The sequence below is a fragment of the Dermacentor variabilis genome, chromosome 4 (genome assembly GCF_050947875.1).
Source record: "Dermacentor variabilis isolate Ectoservices chromosome 4, ASM5094787v1, whole genome shotgun sequence".
Taxonomy (NCBI): Eukaryota; Metazoa; Arthropoda; class Arachnida; order Ixodida; family Ixodidae; genus Dermacentor; species Dermacentor variabilis.
In genome coordinates this window covers 153534202-153557872 of record NC_134571.1, presented here as the reverse complement: position 1 = coordinate 153557872, position 23671 = coordinate 153534202, and positions in this window count along the sequence as shown.

Sequence of the window (23671 nt, the reverse complement as noted above, 5' to 3'; positions counted from 1 at the left end):
AGCCATTCGCCGTCGCTCCATGATCGTCGGTGCCGCTCGCCTCTGCCCTGCAGCTCTTCATCGCCGCATCTTTCTGGACGCTCATCCACAGAAAACTGACTAAAGCAGATACCCTACGTGACGCTGCAATGCACTCCTGACCTTGAAATCACCACTTTAGCCGGTCGATGGTTCAGAACCTACGCGCCAATTAAGTTGATGTTCAACCAGTTACAGCTCTGATTGAGAACGGTGAACACATCTCCCTCATGAGCACTGATCTCCGCATGCGGCTAAATAAATTGCCCACACCTGCCGAATCCTGCATTGTATGGGCCACCAATGGAGGAACTACTGCCGTGGTGGGAATGTGTGCAAGCGATGTGGCCATCTGTGGTCACCACACGTCAGTCCTATCTCACGTGCTTCACCACTGCCCTAACAGCATTATCCTCTGCCTCAATTTCTGTCAGCCGACTCAGCTATAACTGACCGTCCCGAGAGTTTATCATTTTGTTTTGTGAATGTTGACTCAGCCAACTGATATCAAACAATCTGGATGCTGCTTCAAGCTTTTATGGCAGCAATATACGGAAAGTCTCAGCAAGTAAAGAAGCTACACTATAGTCCCCCTGATCATACGTTTTCAAAGAATAACTTCAAACGAATTCCACTGAAAATACTTTCAAACATCGCGAACGTTTACACATAGAAAATTTGTTTATTCTCAGAAGGAAGTGACATTCCTGCATGCACTGTGAACCGTGTTTCCGAGGTGAAACATGGTTCACAGCTGTTTTTAAAGAGAATATCGTTTTTGGTCTCTCAGCCGTTTAATGGCGGTTGCGGCTGGAATTTTCGCTGTCGACACAAAGGCGCTGGTGAAAATGCCGCGTGCCTTCGCACATCCGAATTTCGGCGCGCTCGTCACCACATGATATTTATTACAGCACTTTCAGACGCACGCCCTATCACGTGATGAGCATTAAGGTATAGACGCTGTGGTCGATAGCTCTGGAAAGACAGCACTCATCTCCTACCGCAACATCTCATTATGAGGATGGCTGAAGGAGAGGAGGATGGCAGGCGCCTTCTACACTGGCACTGCCGCCACTGCCGCCACTGCAGACAACACACATGTCCATAATCGGCTCATACAGGGTCTTTTTTTAGACTATCCATATTTCTTTATAAAAAAAAACCAACAAGCACAGCGAGTGTCTATTTTTGCAGATAAGTGCCTTAGTGAAGGAAGCATACTTTGCCGCTTATAACCTCATATTAACAAGGCAAATTAACCAAAAAATTCTTGAAGAACTATTTCCTAATACTTGGGGACAGTTGGTGGAGTGGTAAATTTAGCGGCAGTGACATTTTAATGCACAGTCAAAAAATATATCGAGACAATATCGAGAGCGAGCGCATATTGCTGCGACGTCAGATGAACACGAACCCTGAAAAAGCATGGGAAGATGTTTGAATGATGGCATGTCGCTGCAAATTCAAACCCCGCAAAGAGCCGCACATGCTTGTCAGGGAAGCCAGCACGTATCGCTGTTTGTCGCTACTGCGCTAGACGTGCAGTTTGAAATTGGGCTGCGAATTTCGTTGCATGGCGTTTAGTTTTATTATCACAGTGTTGTCACCTTCACCGCGCTTCCGGCAAGCTCGCTTCTTATATTGCCTAGATTTACCCCTTGAAATTTGATTAATAATACTTTGAATTAGGTGCGATTTTCTAAATCTTTAAAAAATGAGTGTGCTTTAAGATGTGACTGCCTCAAAGTTTTACATTTAACCAATTGCTCCAAGGACACTAACAACGAAGTAAGATTATGATTTTTTTTACTTTTTCGAAGTGATAAGTTATTACCGGAAACGTATGTCTGCCTCATCTACGAACGCCTGTGTAAGAACTAACAGGGTGCACTTACAGTTCTTTTTTATATCAAAAAAAGCTTCATGCTCTTACCAAGGAGAAACTTGTACTACCTCTACGGATGCGTTCACCGATGGCTCTGTTCTCTGAGGGATCATGCGCTTAAATGAAAAACGTTTCTTAAACATTTTCACTCCAGCAAACATACGTCATCATATGCATGGTTACATCGTAAAGCTATTGCTTTCTGGCGTTTTCTATTATTCGCTTACATTGACAATAATCACGAAGTGTTTCTGCTATAAATGGCCGACGTATTAGTAATCCTAATTTCAAGTGTTACCTCCTGTTTCTAATTGCGAGTACACTTTTTTGCCTACATTGCCCCACTATGGTCCGTCTCTGAGGCCTTAACGTAATGACTGCGTAGACAGAGTTGATATAGCTCCTAACGCTAATCGAATGTGGGCCTTCACCATGGCAAGCGAGTACCTATCCTGCGCGCCACCTGACCATTTTGATGAGTTTGCATTCTTGAAGTACTTTGCAGCTTCTCCGGGGGCTGTTTATATATTTGTGCTTTTATGTGTCCAATGTCCTGCCTACCTGGATCACTGGGTAGACGGTGGTAGAATGAGTAGCGCATCGGGCGGCTGTGCTCAAGAAGGAAGGTTGAAAACCAGCCATCAGAATAGCTTGGGTCACTGAGTATTTGGCACTGTATACGTGCCGCTCATCAACGAACCGCTCTCACGCCCACATGAATGAATGTACATGCGGTACTGGATATGCACCAATGTTCGAAGAAAGTATTTGACGCCGACTTTGAGCATTGGGTATGTACCACTCTCTCTCTGCTGGTCTTCAATGCTTTTTGGCGGTATGCGCCAATGAAAAAGGTCTGCTCTACAATCATTAAAAAGACCCCTGAATTTTGTCCTATGCTGAGTGGAATGTGCTCGTGTCACAAGGGTTCCTCGATGACAGCAACCCAACTCATTAGCAAGCAGCGGCACAAATGCACGGGTGTGCCGCTCTCAATAAACGTTTTTCAGGCAATCGCTTTGGGAAGGTGCGCTATGAATACACTGGGTATGTGCCACTCTTCAATGAACCTGCCACCAATTTTGGTCACTGAGTATTTGTCAATGAGTTTGCAGCAAGTGAGGAAACAATTCTCAATGTTCGCAGACAATGGAGCGCCATGGCTCTCGTCCAGGAGGCCACCGGCGGACTTGTCGGTGGTACCACTAGATGGCGCAGCATGTCAAGAAAGAAGCGGGACAAACTAGCCTGGTTGCCGTATGACGCGTTTGGCGGCGTTGGTCGTCGCCTCCGAGAACTTCGCAAGGCAGGCGCGCAACCTCCTCTCCAAGCCGTCTAAGTCACGACTACGGGATGGAGGGTGACGACCGTGTGTTGTGGGGACTGCATTCCCGCATTCGCTCTGGCGGTGGCTGCGTTAGTGCAAACTTGCCATCGAATTCCTTCGTGTTGGTTGTCTTGGAAATAGGAGCCGTGTGCGGGCACACATCAGAAAGCCTGGCTCATGTTGCGCCCCGAATTGCAAGTCTAACTACAATGGGAAGTGCTCAAGTGTCCGCGTCTGCAGGTTTCCGAGCGACCCGTAGCAGAGGGCGGCGTGGACAAAAGCCGTTTCTCGGGAAAATTTCGCGCCAACAAAGCGTACTATGGTAAGCATCGCTTTTTAAAATAAGCGCTTTTCGATATGTTTGTTGTGTTTATTGCGGCACACTAGATCTTTCTTCTGTAGGTATTTGTGTAGTCTCTGTTGAGGCTCGCTTCGACCGTTTCACATATGCATCAATAGAACTATACATTCCTTTTTTTTTCAGCTGTGCGAGAATCATCTTGTTCCGACAGACTTCGTCAGAACGGCAACATACACGGATGCGCAGACCGACAAGGTGATTGATGTGCCGCTGGCGCGCATTCGCTTAAAGCAAACGGCATTGCCCAGTGTGTTTGCCGACTGTCCGAAGTATATATTCCGGCCGACAGCGTCCGCCCTGGTGGCACCAGAAGAAAAGGAGGCTCGTTGTAGAAGCTGCATTGTTGCCAAAAGCTATTGAGCTTTCTATCACCCCACAAGCCGAAGAAAGCCGAAGCAACAGTATATGCGAAAGAATATGGAGGCACTCTGCGATGCTTTGCGATATGTAGGCAGTTTGCGATGCCCTTTCAAACTTCTTGAATTCTTACTTCTGGACCACGACTGTCAAAGAGTCAAAGGTCATATTCTTGGACCTAGTGCTTGAACACGCTCGCGCTGTGCGCAGGTCGGTGTCAGTGTCAGCAGAACTGTGGGTTGAAGTGTTTATAGGAGAATCCCGCATCGAAAACCTTCCCAGTTTGAATGTGCCATCAAAGTTGCAAGATCTCAGGTAGCTAAATGATGTATTGGAGTGTGTTGAGCAGCTACAAAGTAGCTGCTTTGCGGATGGAAACCAAAAGGCTCACCGTCTTCTGGAAACTGTGTTGGTGCTGCTAGGTGTGCGATGAATACCAGCAACAAGAAGTTCAGGCATGACACTTGGAATTACTCAAATTTGTAAGCAATCAGGTAGAGCTTGTTTTGAAAAATGCTTTACGTTATTCTTCAGATTTGCTTGTTTTTGCCACACTGCTGTACACAATATCGCCGCATGCATATAAGTTTATCCGAAGTTCTATGAAAGTAAAGCTGCCCCATCCTGTAACCATAAGGCGTCTCTGCTCTTCATATCTAGTAAGCCCTGCCCTAGAGCAGCATGACTCTTCTTTCCTTAGCTATACGAAGACAGTGTTGAGTGTGATGAAAGAACATGAGCGGACTGTTATTCTGATGACGGACGAAATTCATATCCAAGCCTACTTTGGAAACGAAGGTGGCTTTATCACAAGTGCTGCAGTCAACACCTCAAGCCCAGCCAGAACAGCTCGTGTTTTTATGATTCAAAGCTTTCTTTCGAACCACAAAGATGTTCACATTCTCCCTGTAGCGGAAATTAATGCGAACACTCTGCATGAATTCTTACGGAAACTAATTACTGATCTTGAATCACATGCACTGAAGATTATAGCAGTTGTCTCAGATAAGAACTCAATATATAGAAAGACTATGAAATTTTTCGCAAATACACCAAAGGCCAGCATTGATCATCAACATCCAGCTGATTCTTCTCGGCTACTGTTTTTCGTTTAAGACCCAGTTTACGCGTTAAAGTTGGTGCGAAATAACTCGCTGAACCAGCGCTACACTGGTAAATGTGAATACTTTGTTAAGCGCAAAAAGACAGACACAAGAAAGACGACAGGACAAGGCGCTACTCTCAACTGACATCATTTTATTGCGTCACTCCTTTATAGACCGCTCAAACCAGAGGAACATGCGCAGTGAGCACCATGCGGTGGAGCCACCAACATCCGATCCCAAGAGCGCACTCATGCGACAGAATCCAAAAAACCAAATTCAGCGCTGTACAAGGTTAAGGAAGGCACACTAATGCACAGTGACCCCAATGACTGAATGAAAAAAGCTTCTGATAACTCTCTGGCGGTGGTGTCACGACTCTTCTTCAAAATTGTGGTATCACGAAACATGGGTTTGCATTTGCATGTTTTACAATGCTGAGCCAAATGCGAACCTGTGCCTGTTGGTATGGATCGCTCATGTTCTCTCAGGCGCTCGTTAACACAGCGGCCTGACTGCCCTACATACACTTTGCCACATGACAAGGGAATTTTATAAACCACACCGACGCTGCAATCTACAAACTTCACGTGGTTCTTTTCACAATCAGGTTTCTTACATGTTTGAGAAATACGGCTGCACAACGTCGACAGTTTCTGAGGAGCGGAAAACACTACCGGAATTTTGTATCTGGTGGCGACATTCTTCAAATTGTGAGCCACTCTGTGGCAATACGGCACAACTTCAGGCCTTTTCTTTTGTGTGCTGCAGTTACTTTTATGCCGCTTGCCTTTCAGTTTTTGAAGCAATACTTCCGAGACTGACGTCACCACCACACTTGGGTAACCAGCAGCCTGCAGCCTATTTAACTGTGCAAGGAAACTCATGTTCGCAGAGTGATGACAAGACTTCTTTAAGGAAGATTCTAAACACATCAAAGCAATGGCGCGTTTCACAGTCTTTGAATGCGCAGACGCGTAAGGTAAAAGTTCTTTACGTGCACGTGGCGAGTACATCCAACAGGCGTGGCCTGTTTGTAAGGATAGCTGCAAATCTAAAAACTGGAGTTTGCCGTCCCTAGAAAGCTCATGTGTGAAAGTTAGACCTTTGCCATTGTCATTGAACAGAGTTAAAATATCAGCTACCGTCACGGAGCATTCGTTGTTAGTCTGTTTTATCACAACAAGAAAATCGTCAACATATCTAAATATTTGAACAGAGTCATTGTTTAAGGCACTCTTAAGGGCCCGATCGACAAACGTTTGTCGATCGGGCCCTTAAGAGTGCCTTAAACAATGACTCTGTTCAAATATTTAGATATGTTGACGATTTTCTTGTTGTGATAAAACAGACTAACAACGAATGCTCCGTGACGGTAGCTGATATTTTAACTCTGTTCAATGACAATGGCAAAGGTCTAACTTTCACACATGAGCTTTCTAGGGACGGCAAACTCCAGTTTTTAGATTTGCAGCTATCCTTACAAACAGGCCACGCCTGTTGGATGTACTCGCCACGTGCACGTAAAGAACTTTTACCTTACGCGTCTGCGCATTCAAAGACTGTGAAACGCGCCATTGCTTTGATGTGTTTAGAATCTTCCTTAAAGAAGTCTTGTCATCACTCTGCGAACATGAGTTTCCTTGCACAGTTAAATAGGCTGCAGGCTGCTGGTTACCCAAGTGTGGTGGTGACGTCAGTCTCGGAAGTATTGCTTCAAAAACTGAAAGGCAAGCGGCATAAAAGTAACTGCAGCACACAAAAGAAAAGGCCTGAAGTTGTGCCGTATTGCCACAGAGTGGCTCACAATCTGAAGAATGTCGCCACCAGATACAAAATTCCGGTAGTGTTTTCCGCTCCTCAGAAACTGTCGACGTTGTGCAGCCGTATTTCTCAAACATGTAAAAAACCTGATTGTGAAAAGAACCACGTGAAGTTTGTAGATTGCAGCGTCGGTGTGGTTTATAAAATTCCCTTGTCATGTGGCAAAGTGTATGTAGGGCAGTCAGGCCGCTGTGTTAACGAGCGCCTGAGAGAACATGAGCGATCCATACCAACAGGCACAGGTTCGCATTTGGCTCAGCATTGTAAAACATGCGAAATGCAAACCCATGTTTCGTGATACCACAATTTTGAAGAAGAGTCATGACACCACCGCCAGAGAGTTATCAGAAGCATTTTTCATTCAGTCATTGGGGTCACTGTGCATTAGTGTGCCTTCCTTAACCTTGTACAGCGCTGAATTTGGTTTTTTGGATTCTGTCGCATGAGTGCGCTCTTGGGATCGGATGTTGGGGGCTCCACCGCATGGTGCTCACTGCGCATGTTCCTCTGGTTTGAGCGGTCTTTAAAGGAGTGACGCAATAAAATGATGTCAGTTGAGAGTAGCGCCTTGTCCTGTCGTCTTTCTTGTGTCTGTCTTTTTGCGCTTAACAAAGTATTCATAGATTCGCACCAACTAGCCCGCCAACGCATTGTGCTGAACTGGTAAATGTATGTGTTTTCCCGACTTGAACAGCGTTGAGCCAAAGCCACCTATTCTGACAACATGATTTAAAGCTTTGCGCCAAAATGAACTGTTAAAGATTGCACCAACACTGTCGTTGAATGCATTGGACCTATTCAATATGGAGCGGCAAATTGTGAAGCTCGCACTGCGAATTTTGAAGGAGCACACAGTGGCTGCACTCAAAGCTACCAGCATACAGCACGTAAAAGGAATTGCAGAGTTCATTGTCACTATTCTAGCTCGGTGGCGGATAGTAAACATAAGAACCCCAAGTAAAGGCGAGTGCCTGCGGGATGAGATGCAGTACCCCGTGAGTTCCACATTATGCTCTCAATTGGAATTTTTGAAGAAGATACCCGAGTGGCTTGATTATTTTGCCAGCCTTAGACATGATGGAGGGCGTTTCACACAAGAAACACATATGGCTCTCGGACACAGAAGCCATGCTCTGCATGAAGTTTCATTTTGTTGTTTGCAGAGCTAGGATATAAATATGTCCTACTTGCAAAGTTCCAGACAGACTGTTTAGAAGAGAAGTTCGGAAAATATCGTCAGCTGATTGGTTTTGAGTACTATGCCTCGGTTCGGCAGACTTATTTGCCCGGGACCAAGCTGCGCCTCCAAAAAGTCCTAGATCTTCCCGACTTGGATGTCATGACACAACCAGTATCGAAGAAATCTGCCAGTTCATTTCATGAGCAGTTTCGAGTGAGAATTTCCACCGGAGACACAGAGAAAAAAAACTTCAAGGATGCCAGCTGTGACCTACGTTGCTGGGTATTGTGCACACGTCTCGCTGAAGAAGCTCATGTGTACATCATGTAAAGAAATGCTTGTTTTGGAAAACACAGATTTGGACAATGATGAAAACGTACTCATTGCAGTCATGACAAGGGGGGATTGCAATTTCCCCAACCAGTGGTCGTTAATGAAGTGTTGTTCACTGAGATCGTACTTGACAAGCTGAGGAGCCAGCAGTATGCTTCGCAGTTTCTTTCTCTGGCTAGTCTAAAAGAGGCGCTGGTGGCACTTGTATCTATTGCTCTTGATAGTTTTGAGGTGCCTGACTACTGCGTCTCGGGGCATTGCCCGCAGGCGCTCATGCATCACATCCTGCGTGCGGCACCTAATGAGTTGCTCAACAACCTATGCAAAACAGTAAACGACAAACGCACTATTCCGAAAGGAAAGCGAAACCTGCAAATTGTGCAGAAATGAAGTGACTGCGTGAATTTATACCGTCATTATGATTTTCTTTAGTTTGTAACCATTCGAATTTCGTAAATGTATTTCTGTCATGCTAATAAAAATGTACAACAACTGTACTGTTTCATCATGCTGGGATTCTGTTGCATTACATCTCTTTTCCTGAATTTCGTGTTGTTTACTGTAATAAACCACTAGTTTCTTGGAAAACTCTAGCCATTCATTCCTATCTGATATTTCCTTCTGCTGCGTCACACAGCTGTGTACTTGCATTGCTTTAAACACCGTGTATGGCTTCTTTGGCGACTGAATTCATATTCTGGGATAAGTGATCTGACTAGATTTTCATGCAGACACCGCAGCGAAATTTACTTGCGCAATTAATATTCCAACATTCAGCGCAAGGCATAATCATATATGCATGCGCTAAAGAAAGCCACAAAACAAGAAGTAACCCTGTCTCTTTCGGGAAAGTATTTTGTAATAGTAGCTCTTATTATTACTGTTCCTTACGCCACCGAAACGGTAGTATCGACGGCCTCGGGATAAGGGGCGCGCTGAAGATCCGTCTAGGAACATCACGCGAGGTCAAAGTGACATCCAGGCCCATCCTTTGCGCATGACGTCACGGTGGCGCACGGGATGCGTTAATCTCGGTGGCGAGGCGTTCGCACGCATAGGTGCGCCATGCATTTCGGAGGTCATAGGGAGGCTTCGCAGCAGCGGCACTAGATGGCGTCGAGTGTTCTCAGGGAAGCGTGAAAGAGCAATCCACCTGCAGTACCCGCCTCATATATAACTCGTTTCGGTGATGGAGATACCTTGCGCCACATATTGATTCAATGCTAACCGCATTACCGTCGACAGTCATCGTGAGATGGGTTCTGCCGAATCGCTTTATTTCATTTTTTTTAATCTTTCGTGGTAATTTGTTTTATTCTTTTTCGGTTTTTCGTTATGTGACGGAGAAGGGGATGTACGTTGTGACTGCTCAACGGAAGAGCGCCACCGCCATCACCGTGGAGGGTTGCGAGGTCTGTAGAGACGCCCATTGCATTTGCTTTCAAAAGAGACAAAAACAACTGGACAAACCTTGACTCTCCACTCTGTCGATTGTAATGGCATGTGCGGGTCACGCTTGGAGAGTCGCAACGTATCCAGAAACCGGTAGTCCTTTTGGATGCAAAGGCCACGAAGCCAAACGCACCGTCACGCTCCTCTCAATCGTCTGTAATTGAACCTTAAAATATTCTGCGTGCCGTGCGAATGGAGAGCGGGGTGGGGGTTAAGGGCCTTGCGCATTATCGAGACACTCGTACATGGGTTCTGCCATCATTTCTTTTTTTTGCCTGGGGGGTACCTTTAACCTTCCTTACCTCATTTTGCGAAATACATTAAGAACAGCACTCACAAATACCGTAATTTCGGCTAAACGTCATTATTGTGTGGAGCTATCGAAAATCCTAACAAATGTTCTTTCAGCTTCTTTTGTATTTACCTTCATGAAAATGCTGATGAAGGACCTTTAAGCTTATGATAAAAACTTTAATAAAGAAACAAGAATGTTGATCGCTGCAATAACAGTTTCATTATCATTTCCGGAATCTAAAAAAATTATGACCTCCAATTTAGAAGCTCCCGTACTAATAAGTTAAATTAGGAAGGACGACGACATTTAAAGTAAAGCAGCAAAAATTGGCGCAGTGTACGGAATATGCTCATTTGTTATAGGCATCACTTTGTTGTTGCGCGTCTTTTTTTTAAACTCTTATCTTACTTTTTTTCCTCACTATATTTTGATGTTCCTTGCGCAAATGGTTTTGTTCTGGGTTAGCGCAGAGTGACTTATACTGCATAAATTTTTTTGTGCTTGTGCTTTTCATTCTTTCATGCAGTATCTGCTGGCATGTGCACGTTTTTATCAAGTATTTTTCCTTGTATAAAGTGACGAAGTTACGTTGATTTTGTGTTGCACCTATTTTAAATCTATACGTATCTTCAGCGTTTAGGAAGTGTCGTTGTATTGGTCTTACTGGTTTCTTTTTGTTTGTTTTCCTGTTTTTGCGCTTGTGTTCTTTTTATTGTAGCATGCATTATCTGTTTAAATGCGTATACTGTACATATAACTAATTCATTGTAACACCCCTATGTAATGCCCGCATGGGCCTTTAGGGTACTTGAATAAAAAAAATATTGCGTACGGCACGTAACAATAAGTACAACTTGCATTTCGACGCGGTAGCATTGTTTATATTCCTTCTCAAAAGTTGGTTGCAGCGCTGCGAATGCTGGCTGGATTCCAACCAGCCAGGAAGACGTGCTCTCCCGCGTTGCTTTAGTCCGGGCTTGCTTTCAGCCGTGACCTAATCGGTTGAACGCCCATACTGCGAGATCGTGCGATTCTCAGCGGATGCGAGTTCGAATCTGAATAGGTCGAGCCAAAAATTTCTGTTACGTTCATCTTTTCTCGCTGCCTGACGTCAAATCCACTGCAACGCTCTGTTGCAGTGGCAGGTTTTGTTCGTTTGCATTCTCTAGCGTACTTACCACGTGTCCGCGACCTATGACTACTCCTCACGAGAGCCGATAAAAACACCTAAAGTAACCTTGTAAGATTGTGGCGTTTATATGGGTACTATGCCGTTTTACAGCGAAAGTGCATATTCACAATTCGGGATTTTTGCGTGGCGTTGTTCGCCAGCCGATTACACTATGCGGGAAAACCAACTTTCTCACGAATGTCCTGTAGCTCTCAATTTAAGGAATTACGGGGTTTTACGTGCCAAAACCACATTCCGATTATGAGGCACGCTGCAGTGGATAACTCTGGAAATATTTTACCACCCGGTGTTCCTTAACGTGCACCTAAATCTAATTACAGTTCTCAATCTATCTCCTAAAAAAAGTTATTGTGCGAGAGCCCGCCAAGACGACTCTAGCATTACACCGACTTTAATTTACCTGTCATATTTATTTAGGTTACCGTGGACTTGTATATGTTTCCGAATTCCCGTATGCCTTCTATACATAGGCTTTCACGAAAGGAGCAAGGTTACAAAAAACGGCCGTAACTCGTGTTCACGGAAATTATCCGAAAACAATCTTTATGATGTTTGACTGCTTTAAGCTTTAAGCCGACGACTAGATAACCATGGGGATATTTATCTCAGCCGCTATCGTGTATAATTGTCAGTCACACTTTTGATACAAATAACATGGTGCCGCTGCTACATCATTTCAGTATCATGACAAAGCCACTATGCAAAGGGCAACGCCGTGTTTTCCAAATGCCTGTTTAATACACAAGCACCATCACCCTGTCACAGAGTGAAAGAAAGAGATAAGAAAATGCGAGAGTGGCCTAACATATGCAGAGATATAGAATGCCTGACAGGAGAGGTTTTCATTTGTGCGCTTCAGAAAGACAGATATATAATACACAGTCTCTTTTGAGACAGTTCTCTGTGCTAGATACATGTGGTCTGCAGGGCGGCCTACTTACTGCACAAAAAGCTGTTTGAGCACCGTCAACTTCAGTCATTCAAGACTAGAATTAATCATTTGCAGTCCTTTCGCTAATAAGCTTAACTTCTATGTGCACAGACACAGCCCCGTCAAAATATATAAAAGATGAAAGCCGCCTTCAGAAGCATAAAGGCAGGTGGAAGGCATTTTCCTACTTCACATGACGGTCCTGAATATAACCTATGTTCACGTAAACGTATCACGATGCTCGTAAATTTGGCTTCCACCTGATGTCATGTTCATACAACGTTGTGTCACCGCCCTTGGTCAAGTTAACGAGCAACCTTTCTCAACAACTGCGAAGCGACAGCAAAAAAAAGAAAAAAAATTGGAGTTACAGTTGTCTAACCTATTTCAGAACACTTCAGAACGGAACACCTCACAGGACAGATATAATTTTGAACGCGATGCCGCCTTAAAAAAGGCACGCGTAAAATGCACTGAATACACCTGTCTTGATGAAGGCCATCACAGTCGCTCGCACCTGAGGTCTTCTTCGTCAGAAGAGATTGTGCCATCACTACTCGTGGTGTCCTTGCCGAGGATCACCCCCGCTGGATTCATACTGTCAAAAACATCATCAATGATGTAGTCCACTTTCTTCATCGAGTTTTGTTCGTCTAGACAGTGCTGAGCGTACTTCTTCAACTTCTCAGCACTCACTTGCTGCATCTGCTTCCATAACAGCGGCTCCAGGCATTGCGTCTTGAATGTCTTGTCTTCTTGGCCATGAAACCTACCACGTCTCCCCATGGAAGCTCTAACGAATTCTGTTGGCAGTGATATGGAGGTAAGAGCACAGCAACGGTTGCTTTGGCCATCTAGCGCAGGTAGCGGCGGCGAGATTGCACAACGTGCGTCGCTCCGATGAACAGCGCGTTCCGAGACCGCTTCTTGTATCGGAAGCCAAGCTTTTTCAACAACCTGTGCATAGTTGCCATTGATTCGGATGGCAGCTCACTGTCTTCTTCAATGTGGCGCATCAGATTGGCGACATGGAGATCTCGCTCCTCAGAAACAATCTCTGCGCGGCCCTTCGCAACACCCCAATGTCAAAGTCTTCCAGCTTCTTTCTGCGATCACAACTTATTCTGAGAGACTGGTTTTTCGGTCTCACTATACTCTGCCCGCCTTTCTTTTCTCCGACACACACTCTTACCACGTCCGCTCACTCACCTTTGGGCGTTGTACTGTCCTGTTCACCAGAATATTTTTGCTTGCTGCTTGGCCATACACATTGCGAATCGATTCTAAGATGTCTAGAGCCAACGTCTTGGCCTCTTTCGAGAAACATTGCACTTTGGAAGAAGGGCGTGCACGAGACGCAACTGCTTCGGCGGACGCCAAGTTGGCAAATGAGGGCGCACTACTTCGCAGGAAGCTTCCACTTCGTCTATCTCCATCTTGCGTTAGCTTCCTACGTCCGTTTATCTGCATGGAAAAAAAACGTTTTGAGTACTTTCTGAACAATGAACTCAAATGAGCGTTGAACAAGTGGTTGATTTCCGGCATTTTTGCAGCATAATATTCGAATGTGCAAGGTATTATTTCTTCGATGGTCCTGGCGGAATGTAAAAACAATTGAAATATAAAGCCAAGCGCCTAAAATAATCAAGATGAAGGCCTGCTAGAGGGTCTTAAATAACATCAACATGCACAACAATACCTATTGTAATGATTAGACCAAGGAACACAGTGTGCAATGAGCGAACTATTTGGCGCTGCGCCGGGACACCACCGCCGCGCGCTTCGTAGCTTCCAGCCTGCTGCAACCAGCTTGTTAGATGGAGTTTATATGCAAGTGTTCAAATGGCTAAGATGTGATTTGAGGACTTCCCGCATTGAGCAGCATGAAAGCCAACGCTCGCATCTTTGTTCTACAATTCACAATAACTGAGGGCGTTCTCAGAGTGTAAAGAAACGTCGCAGAAATATATACATTGAATTTCAATTCTCTCATCACGGGTAATCAGTGCGTGTAAGAAAATACTGCGCCCGATGTCTTATTGCTGAAGACATGTCGCACCAATCAAAATGTACATACCAGGAAGTCTAGAAATGCTGGAGCGTTCTGAACATTCTGCGGTAACCTCGAAATTTCACACCGACGTACATTAGGATAATCCGTGCCTCAATATAATCACGGGCGTTTTTCTCTCCTGAACTTATCCATTTATAGAAAAGGTTGACGCATACATTCACTGACGCACAAAGCCTAGTAGGAAAATCTGTTCAGCAACCACCACAACGTTGGCAAAACGTCCATGAAGGAAAAATTGTCACCAATGCAACTGCAACATGAGGGACCATGCGCTCCCTTTGTAGCTTGAGCTACTGTCAAGGGAATCACAATTATTTCTTTGGACATCGTAATGGGCACGTGTCCACTCCTATAATGCAATAACTGCCATGAGTGTCACGGAAGTAATAAATAAACTGTCCCCACATCATATAAATTGTTCTGACAGGTATTGATCAAATGGTGGGCTTTTTGTATATCTGTCTGTCATGTGCACTCAAAGCTTGAACACAGACAACCCATTTTTTTATCTTCTCTTGTAAGATTGCTGAGTATTGCGCAGCCAACGGGTAATGCAACTTAATGGCGAATATTGTCAGAATTAGCGATCATGAAGCCATCCTTTCATTAAAATCTCACAGGCAAATTACTCCTTGACACCCTCTCGTACGTGTGTCTTATGTGCTTTAATTAGTAAGCTTATGACGCACGCTTCGTTGATGGGCTCTCGGCTGTCCATTAGGCAATAAAGTAAATATAGTATAAGCAACTAAACAAGTGGGTGCGATAAATATACGTTTAATTTACAAGGTGCCCTTGCTTACTGAAAGCGTCCCGCATGTTCTAATGGCACGTCCTCTGTTATTAATGTTGCAATATGCATGCACCCATATTGGTTCTTATGGTGCCCATTAACTGTGTTCTCTGCCAATCTGTCTGCCACTAATTCTGTCTCTCCCTCACTTAGTAAATTTTCCCATTTCGAGACGTCTATTTTGCGCACGACTACGCACTTCATGGACAGTAGCCTGATGACGACAGTTTGTGTAGGCGATCCGGTGACGTATTCAGGACGACCAAAAGTACGCATAAAAAAAGCTGATTCTAGTAAGGACATGGGCAGTCATATACAGATAGGTTTATGAGAGTACTAAACTGGACAGTAGTAATTGATTCCTTAGTATTCTCAAAATAACACTGATGTTTGTTTTCGTAGACTCCTAATGTCATTCCACTTAGGTTGTGCTTTGTCTAGAACTTGTATTGCAAATATGTTGCACTTACTTATAGGAAACAACGATGCACATATAATGGCAAACTGTACCTCTTCACAAACTTAACGAGGTTCCTGTTCAAGCGGTCTCATAAATGCTGCGCCGAAACTCTATAAGTGTGTAGAATACTATTATGGATAGCATTGCCAAATTTATTAGTATACACTTTAACGTATTCATTGATATGTTTGTATATAATGTAAAAATGCCCTTTCATATAGTTCATGATTTAACATCTAACGGCGTCCTATATTGGCCTCGAGCTCCACCACTGGAAAACCTGGCGCCACCGTCGGCGTGACGTGCTATTAGGGATCACGTGTACATAGCGACCGCGTCGGCTGCTTCGGGAGCGCCGAAGCGAGCTGAAAACGACAGTTTAAATTCCCGCGTACGCTGCGGTCCTCATTAAGTAGCGAGATTTTTCCACTTCGAGTGTCTCCTTTACAACGCTTGAAAGCACTACAATAGGTAGTGGCTTCCTTCGAAGGCGCGCAACAAGGTAGGCTACTGCTCGGGGCCGCAATGCCGAACGTACGCAACGGAGCCCGGTGTCAGCCGTATTCACACGAAGCCGTAGGACAAGAAGCTGCGTGAAGCTTGGCTCGCGAAACATAAAACCGGCAAACAGTCATCGGCTACAACTCGGGTATGCAGCAAGCACGGACGCGAGGAAGATTTCTGCTGTGGTGCCGGCTTTGTGATGTTCGGAAAACGCGCACTGAGACGCTCGCCTGAGTGCGCTGCCAGACTGTCATGACGGTTTGGTCTATGAAGTTGTCGATGTTATAGATACTGGCAAGTTCACTGGAGGGAAAAGGGGGCGGTAAGAAGCACATTAAAAAGAAGCATGGCATATGGTCATGTTTGTGTTATGAATTAATGCACTGGATTACAAAAAAAAGAAGCAGCGGGAAATCGCACGCTGAAAACACCGACAAACATACTGTGCGACGCAACTCAAGAAATAATATTGAAACGGCCCAGAATTTAGGAGAAAAAAAGAAGATTGAATCATCGCGACGGCACATAACAGTCGCCGTAGGCGTCGAAGTCTCTACAATTAAATTATTTTTGAACAGCTCTGATAGCACTCACGCAACAGTGGTTGCTTGTATACTGCCAAATACTCATATTCTGCGGCCTAAAGCTCATGGCACGGTGCGAAAACGCGCACGCCACGAAAGCGAAACAGTGCGCGGACAAGCATTCGTACGCGCAGTCAATCGCTGCGAATCTGTGCTATCGCTGCATTGAGGCTTCATTCTATTACGCTCCATTTAGTTATACAAACACTATAAGAACATGTCTCACATAGTTTGCTCTCAGCGTTCACCTACCTTTCACGCAATAAGCCGGTTCGTGAGACTCCATCGCGGCGACCGCGCGCAGTGGCGTTCACTGTACGTATTCGGTGAAGAGATAGCGTCTGTAAACGATTCTGTGCTTTCAGTTTGCCCAAGATTTTTACACATTAGAAAACTTCTCTCGTTTCCAAAGTACTTACAGAAATGTCCGGGAGAGCTCGTGCGTGGGGTTTTCAGTGAGCGCTGACAGTAAAACCTATGAGGAGCGCGCCGCGTGATCCCTCATGCTACGCCAGCGAGGCGCTTCCCATAGATGGCGACTCCGTAACTCCTCGCCTCCAATAGGCGAAGTAGAAAATATGTGCAATAAATTGACATCTCAATCTCGCTCCATCTAGCTGGAAGCTAAGTGTAGCGAGATTCACAATGCACTATTCTGAAGCGTTCTCTTCCTCACGCGAAATGCACCACACGAAAACATGCTACGAAGAGCGACTATGTGAGTTCATTGGTTCAGCACCACGACCATATACCACAGCAACTTGTTAAGCAACAGATAAGACACATAATTCTAGGGTATATTTACAGCTCTAACAAAAACTAAAGACAAGTTAGTACAAAATAAGTGAGCTGAGTGCAACATATAACTGTCTTTACTACACAAATAAGTACATATAGTAAAGTTCACATTTGGGCAAAATTTTTAAATACTTCACACATCTCTGATATCACCCGTCATATGCCGATCGTGTATGCAATCATTTGTGCAGTGGGATAAAGAGAGTTGATGTACACCACCCGTCCCGTGCAAGGTGTGCAGTCTATGCAAACTTGTGTTGCATTTTTCTGCACTCAGTCTTTCCTAGGGGCAGTGACAACCCTCCGACGTTACAGTAGACGTTAAATCAAGACTTAGAACTTCATAATATTTATAATACAGAACTGTGGGGAATTGTGTGAAAAAAGCATGAAGAACCAACATCACCAAGCTTTCAACCTCTGACGTTAGGTCGCACAGCTGGCACAGCGTCATGCAAATAATTCACGTATAAAAAGGCAAGTACTATATTACTATTGAAAACACAGGATAAATCAAATTCACAAAAAATATCTGATACGTGTAGTTCAAATCATTCATTGTATGGTACGCAAATAATCGAAAAATAATTAGTATGTTTACCGCCACATAAAGAAACACTGCAGACGAGGTATCAATTGTTTCACTATAAAACAGTTTATATGCAAGTCGCGTTCGTATAAATCACCTTTCAGACGGGGGACCCTGGGGCCAGTTGGTCCGACATGTTTAAAGACGAAAGGAAGCGCAACTTCAGATGGAACGTGATGAAGCAGTGGACAGGACCAGCGGTAACTATAGTAACTGAGGTTTATTACCATGAAACACATAGCAACAAGATGTCGCATCTGCGCGCAGAGTGCTTTGACATACCGAAGAACAAGATCTATCTTCTTCCTCAGTAAAATTTTCTTTATTTGAGAGATGGTACTGCGTGACCTACCGTATTCACCGTATTTAGTTATACACCCGGCAGAAATTCCAAATATTCGGAACGTCTGGTATTGTACTTGAGGTTTAGGTTAACCAGAGCATTTTGTTTCATTTAATTTCGGAGCGCAAAGTAAAGTTTCAATTGGCAATGCCGGGCCACGCTGCCTAAAGTAATATTTTAAAACAGTGACAGAGGTGTCTATTCTCTTATTGTATAGAAATGGCTCTTAGTAATTTCTTTTGAAGTTTCCTAAGTTTCCATTAATGTGCAAAATGACGCTACCACATACATCAAAGCAACCCGCAATGCAAGTTAGTATTATGACACGATGACGATAAAGTTATACTGCATGAGAATATGTCTGTATAACTACATGATGAGTACGTGAATCTCGAAGACGCAATACATCTGTAAGTCTCGTCACAGTTCGTTGTCTCAAGTTGCGTTTCTCAGTGCAATTTAGGATGAAAACTCTATCAGCAAAACATCATAATTCCTTGTAAAAAATGTTAACGCTTCAATGATGTCGATAAATGAAGGAAATTGAAGCTTTAAAGCTTCGTAAAGCCTTCTCCTGCAACGTCATCATCATCATCATCATCACCAGCCTGTTTTATGTCCACTGCAGGACATAGGCCTGAAACTGCGATATCCAATTAACCCTGTCATGCGCCAACTGATTCCAACTAGCACCGTCGAATTTCCTAATTCCATCGCTCCACCTTGTCGTGTGCCATCCTCGACTGCGTTTCGCTTCTCTTGGTATCTATTATGTAACCCTAATAGTAACCCTAATATAACCTAATGTAACCCTAATAGATAACCCTAACGGTTATCTAACCGGCGCATTACATGACCTGCCCAGCTCCATTTTTTTCTCTAAATGTCCATTAGAACATCGCATATACCCATTTGCGCTCTGATCCAAATCATTATTTTTCTGTCTCTTAACGTTATGCCTAGCGAGTTTGGTTCCATTGCTCTTTGCGCGGTCCTTAACTTGTTGCACTGACTGTAGACGTTCCTTTTGAATGATAATGGTAAGCTTCCAGTCAGGAGCTGACAATGTCTGCCATATGGTATCCAACCCATTTTTATTCTTCTATGAATTTCTTTCTCATGTTCAGGGTTCCTTGTGATTAATTAACCTCGGTAAACAGACTCTAGAGGCTGACTGGCGATTCTGAACTGTTGTTTCCTTGTACGGCTATTCTTCATTATCTTTGTCTTTTGCATATTAATCTTCAACCCCCCTCTTACACTCAAACTGCAAAGGTCCTCAATCATTTGTTGTAACTCGTCTGCGTTGTTGCTGAATAGAACATTGTCATCAAAACCGAAGGTTGCAGAGATATTTGGCGTCGATCCTCACTACAGAGCCTTCCCAGTTTAAAAGCTTGAATATTTCTTCCAAGCACACAGTGAATAGCATTGGAGAGATTGTGTCCCCATGTCAGACCCCCTTTTTTATAGGTAACTTTCTGATTTTCTTGTGTAGAATTAAGGTAGCTGTAGAACCTCTGCAGATATTTTCCAAGGTATTTACGTAAGCGTTCTGTACTCCTTGATTAAGTAATGCCTCTATGGCTGTTGGTATCTCTACTGAATCAAATGCCTTTTCGTAATCTATGAAAGCCATATAGAGAGTCTTATTGTACACTGCGGATTTCTCGATAACTGGATTAATGAATAATACATGATGAAATTCTTCAAAGAATGGTTACTTCAAATTACGCTTCTTCTGGAAAAAATTATCTTGTTTATAAAAGTGTAAATATTTAGGGTCCTAAATAAATCGCATATGCATTAGTGTGTTTTTAGCCGCGGCCGCTTATCCTTATCTGTGCGTGTACAAATGTGTTGTCTCTTTTACATTGCCCGTTTCGTACTTTTTGGCGACGCAGCATAAACATTTCAACACCAAGCTTTTGGCAAGTGCCAGTTTTCTTAAAAACATTGTGAAATGCAAAAATGCTCGGAAAGCGAGGAAAATAAACCAGCAGGAAGAAGAATGTGGGCTGTTGAAGGAAAGTGGTATATTATAAAGTTAATACTTGTTCAATTACCTTTTTTGGAAAAGTAAATTGAGAGAAATAGAAATGTTGATAATCTACTCACTTTTTAAAAGCTCTGTAACACCACATTCAAAGAAATTATTAAAATGCTTCCGTCAACATTTTCGTTTGCTCCACTGTTTGACATACCCCGGCAGTTGGCTCCACATTTTAACTGCAGATGAGATTAGAGGCTGATTATTCTGGCGTAGAGTTCAGCCGTTCAGTTCTCATTATCAGCTGTCGCGCACGTCTCATATTTTCGTGGACACTAACTCTTTTCAGCGTTCTTTATTTATTTTAGGACGATGATGTTCACCCGCACGGTGAAATTTTCTATTAGCCATGTAATCCAGCCACGTCAGTTACCTTTGCAGGAATATCTCCTCTTTGTTGGGGTAGTATCACTATACGCACTATGCTCCCTCCCCTTTACTCATGTAAATGCAGAGATGTCGACCACGGCAATTGAAAGCGCTTACGGCTATACTCTGCTGATTTGTGATTATTTCCATTCTCGTTATTGTGCTTATTGTGTACAGTATACCACTTCAAATGTATGCTCAATTTCATTTTACATATGTGTGTAGTGTTCTTCTGATTTTTGTGAAGCTATATTATTATATATTGACCCAACTTCTGTTCCGTGTTTAGATCGGTGTTCGAACCACCAAAAAAGAGCAGAACTGATCTGGTGGTGACTTTCAATGGTCATGCGAATAGCGTTCGCGCAATGTATCGAAAGGCTGTATTCCTTCAGTCACGTGTATTTAACACGCGCCGTGGTAATTCTGAGACTTTTGTTGCTTGAGCTATACGCCACATACCCATATATCGTCGAACCTTGATCTGGCAGTCACTTGCCAAGGTTGCCCATGAGCATGGCGCCGTGACGACGACTGCATTATAGCGACACATTAACGATAAAATGGCGGAAAAGGCGTTATACTGATGGAAAGAGAAAGGCGGTATAACGACGACAGCATGATGACAATGAGACAATTCTTAAATTATCATTTGCACAACGACAACAGCGTGACGACTGCGATATGAGGACAATGAGATGATGACGAATGTATGGGGACGTACATACGTCCCCATACGTAACGACGACGGTATCGCGACATTCCGGTAAAGAAGCTTGAATGACAACAATAACACGGCTACGCTGGCCTGACCACGATGGTATGACAATGAATGCAGACAGCCGAGGGGCGACGATGTCATGACAACGGTTACATAATCACGATTGAATAACAAGCTCATGATTACAATAGAATGATGAACAATGAATGATGACGATGGATCGACGAATTTGGTACAACAGCGGAATGACGGCGATAGGATGACGTTACTGAAGTAATGACGATTGTGAAACGACAGTGTCAGCCCCATTGCTTGTTAACAAAAGTATGACGACAACTGTGTGACGACGAAGGCTCAAAACGACGGCATACCAAGCCTCGGATATCAAAGTTGTAATCACGACGACGTAACTCCCGCGATGGCATCACGACGATGGTGTGATAACGAGTTCATGACTATGACGTTATGACGACGAAGCAACGACGACGATGGCCTGAGAACAGAAATAGGTCAATGGGATGACGATGAGAGCATAATGCCGATGGCATAACAAGTACTGTATCATGAAGCCCGTATGATGACGACGGCACCACGAAAGTGGGATGACAGAGCTGGTGTGACGGTGATTCCACCACCGCGACAGCATGGCGAGGAGAGTCTGACAATGTATGCATGATAGCGCCTGTCTCACGATGACGGCTGGACAAGGGTGGCCTAATCACTATTAAATGGCTACATTATGATTGCAGTTGAATGACGTAGAAAGACTGACATCATAGGAATGACATAGGCGATTTGACTACTGAAATGATAACAATGATAACAATGAAGATACTGAAATGATAACAATGATAAAACTACAACTCGCTACCATGGCATGAAGGCGACTGTGTGACGGTGATGGTACTATAATGATGGCGTCGCCAGAGTCGGATGACAAGCCGGAATGACAATGGTACTACGACCGTGGCGCCGTCACGGCCATGAACGCATAACTAGTGGCCCAAGCTATTAGACAACTTACTCCACTGAGTTGATGTAGAAGCCCTAACGACGACAGCATGACGAGAGTCCAATCGCGGAGCTGTAATGACGACGACTGTACCACCAACACGTCTTCACAATAGCTGTGTCATGAGAAATACGTAGCGACGGTCTGATGACGATGGCGTGATGGTAACGGCATGACGAGAGTTGGAAGACCAAGCTCGATTCACTACGATACAACGACCACGACGGCACCATTCATGATCACGACCCCATATCTACATTGGTGCGAGCTAATCAGATAACTTTGGCTCCTAGGTCGTGGTTGAGAACGTGACAACAGCATGACGAGAGTAAGATCACGAAGGTGATATGACGCCAATCGAACGCTTTCATGAGATAGATAGATAGATAGCTTGATAGATAGATAGATAGATAGATAGATAGATAGATAGATAGATAGATAGATAGATAGATAGATAGATAGATAGATAGATAGATAGATAGATAGATAGATAGATAGATAGATATTTCTGATGAAGACAAATGCCAAATTGACCTTTTAAAGTTTTACCTGCACACACATTCTCGGAAATTCGATCATTTTATTGTTCGCTTTAAGCTATCGTTATTTTGTACTGTTTAATTCTGCAGTATTGCTTGAGTGCATTATGCCTTATAAGGTACTTTGGGACACCAACCAGTTTTCTTCGGTAGCATTTAGTCCAACGTTACCATACGTCACGTACACTGGAAAATTAAATTTATTCATTTGATTTTATAATACCTTGGGAAGACAACCGGTGCTGTTTTAGCAACAGAGCGCTGGGTGGGTTGACTGTTAAGAACAGTGAGTGCATCAAATTATTGAAACTCTTACAGGACTTTGTTATAGGATGCATATGTCAGACCCAGTGTACACAGAAATCAGTAACTGTACATTGCTGCTACCAGCAGTAAACTATTTTGTTTATAAAGCTTGAACATACTGATAACATCAACTGGTACACCTAGGCTGACAAGCGCAAATTGAAGAAACTTATTGTAAGCGTTCTTGTGTTTAGGGAATACTGCAGCGCTTTATAACAAGTGCATGAGATTGTAATGGCCTTAGCAGCCAATAACGTTATTTTTTTCCTTC